The 2720-nt window shown below is 54.6% G+C and overlaps 1 non-coding gene across 1 annotated transcript; it reads right to left on the reverse strand.

Moving 5' to 3' along the window:
* Positions 1-883: 883 nt before the first annotated feature.
* TRNAA-CGC (transfer RNA alanine (anticodon CGC)) lies at positions 884-955 on the reverse strand. The gene has a single exon. It is a non-coding gene; the product is annotated as a tRNA-Ala (tRNA).
* Between the last annotated feature and the right edge of the window lie 1765 nt (positions 956-2720).

A 2720-nucleotide genomic window follows, 5' to 3' on the forward strand; every position in this document is an offset into this window, starting at 1 on the left:
GCTGACCAATCAGCTGCTGCGAAAGGGGAAACCTCACAATCAAACCCACCAATGTCACCTGTCACCTTCACCTGTCCCTCCCTCTCACCTCCTCCCAAGAGGCGGGCAGCCTCTGTGATGCCATCGATGACCTCACAATGCCTGCCTGCCCACTGCTGGCCACTTGGGTGAGCGTAATGGACGCGTCCTCACAAGCAACACACCACCATTGTGCTTTTGCCTGCCTCTCCCTCTCCTGCTCCAGCTCCCACCTCCCCAGCTGCTGAATCAGCTCCCACTGCCTGTGGTGACCCCAGTGCCTGCTCACCTGCTGCTGGCCAGGTGCTGCTGGGACACAAGTGATTCATCAGCAATGTCCCAGGGGCCACCTCCACCTGCCTCCCCTCTCCCTCCTGCTGAGCTCCCACCTCCTGTGGTCAGGTGCACCTGATGCCTTCACAGCACCTACCTGCCTGCCTGCCTGTCCAGGCCTATCCTGCTGCTGCAGCTAAAAAACACCTCTCAGCCAGCATCCAGTCCTGTTGCCTTCATACATGCCGCCCCTCCTGTCCCGCAGGGCTGTGATCTCTCCTGAGAGGGCTTTTTGATGCACTCAGTGACCTAGCAGCTCCTGCCTGTTTCCCTGTTGCTGGCTAAGCAAGTTGTTGCAAAAGTAGCAACATATAAAACCATATCCCAGCAGTGTCAGTGTTAACTCCCTCTTCCCTTGCCCAGGGATGTCATTTCAGATAGTGAGCCGGTTGGTCACTTCCTACCTGGGGAGCTGCACATGCCGTAGGACATCCCATGAGAGGGTGAGCCCACCATTTGTGGAGAGGGGCGATGCCTCCATTCCCCATCCCTCACCCCTGCGGGGTATGGAGATTTAGGACAAAAGCACCCCTGGAGATGCTGGGGATTGAGCCCAGGACCTCCTGCATGCGGAGCAGGCGCTCTTCCACTGAGCTACATCCCCTCGGAGCCTGCCAAGGGCTGGGACAGACTCTCGTCCCATGACATGTCCTTGCCAAGCACAGCCCTGTTGTCCCCCGGTGCCCTGGGAGCCTCAGCAGAAAGCAGCATTCACACCCTCCTGCTGGCCCGCAGGCTGGGTTGGGGGAAGCTGGGATTGCAGGGAGTGTGTTCGGCTGTTAACTGTAAGGTTGGTGGTTCCAGTGCACCCAGGAACAGAGTCCTCTTGGCAGCGGGCCAGGGGGACTATGCTGCCCAGCACCCTGGGCTTTGCTCACAATCACCATGAGCTATGACGGACAAAGCGGCGGAAACCCTGTGCTTCTCTCACTGTGCCTGTCCTTCCAGGGTGACACCCAGGAGACAGCGTCAGGGTGACTCCAGCTGGGCAATTACACAAGGAAGGACCTGTCTCCTCAACTGGGGAGGCTGTGACAAAAGAGGGGTCATCGCTCGTGGGGCTGCTGCCACTGCCCTTCCTGCTCACACCTCTGGGTGTGCAGAGATGGGTCATGCTCAGGGGTGTTACACTGGGAGGGAACGGGGAGGAGGATCAACAGGACAGGGATCAGCACCAAGCACAAGGCACACGCTTTATTACAGCCAAAGCATAACAAATCAGGCTTTAGTGAAGGCATGCCATTCTGCCCTGTGTCATCCTCCAAAGAGGAGAAGGAAGGGAAGCATGAGCAGTCACAAATGAATCCCAAATGCTTTCCCAAAAGCATCTCGTGGCCGTGTCTTCACCAGCCCCTTGATGTGCTGGGAGCCTTCCCGCGCCTGCCCTGCTCACCAGGGAATGCTCTTTTCCACTCGCACAAACTGATCTGGGAAACCCAGGAGGAAAAGGGGAAATTCCCATCCCCACACCAGACGAGAGCGCGTGGGGTCTGTGTGATGCAGTGCTTGCCTACAAGAACACAGGACACGTCGTTCAGACTTCTCCCTGCGGTCGAGAAGCCACCCCTGCAGGGTCGGCCCTGATGCTCCAAAACAAAACCACAAGTCCCAAAGAACACAGCCTAGCTGGATTTGTTTTATCCAAAGCTGAAAGGCACAAACTGACAACAACAAAGTTGTTGGCAAAGAGGTGGCCAAGACGTTACCGTGATGCACTGCTAATCTATTCTACGCTGTGCACATGGGCTCAAATCCCATCCTCGTCCAAGACTCTCCCTGCTCCTGGATCAAAACCAGGCTGGAAGGAGTCTTCTGGAGCAGTGACTGTCCTGCAGTCAGCGTCCCTACAGACAAGCGTTTTCAAGCTCATGCTCAAAGCCGGTAAGACAAACACTTTGCTTGGATGGACAGCTCCGTCCTCTCCCAGCAAAAGAAAACAAATCTGGCCAAATAGGGGAAAAACTCACAGAAAGAGGGACAAAGAGCTTTCAGGTCATCAGAAATGAAAAAAAGACAAGAAAGTCAAGAAGGAGAAGAAGGCCAAAGATAAATATCAAGAGAAGGGTTACAAATTAGCAAGGATTACAGCATAATCAACCATTTCCCCATGATTCTTAACTAGGTGTTTCTCATGTCTCCCCCTCTTTTCAGCTGGACTGCAAAATCACTGGTAAAACAAGGGTGCCATCACGTTTAGCCTCTAGGCAAAACTTCCACCAAATTTCACTTAGCTAAGGTCTACCATGTGCTGCTATCAAAGCAGCTAGTTTTACCGTAATCCTCAGTGCAGTGCACTGACCGGAATGCAGTCAGTTTTCAGTGAGGGGAAGGCTTTTGGAAGCCTTCCTCTCGAGTCAGTTCATCCCTGC

Source organism: Struthio camelus, chromosome 22, assembly GCF_040807025.1.
Source record: "Struthio camelus isolate bStrCam1 chromosome 22, bStrCam1.hap1, whole genome shotgun sequence".
NCBI lineage: Eukaryota > Metazoa > Chordata > Aves > Struthioniformes > Struthionidae > Struthio > Struthio camelus.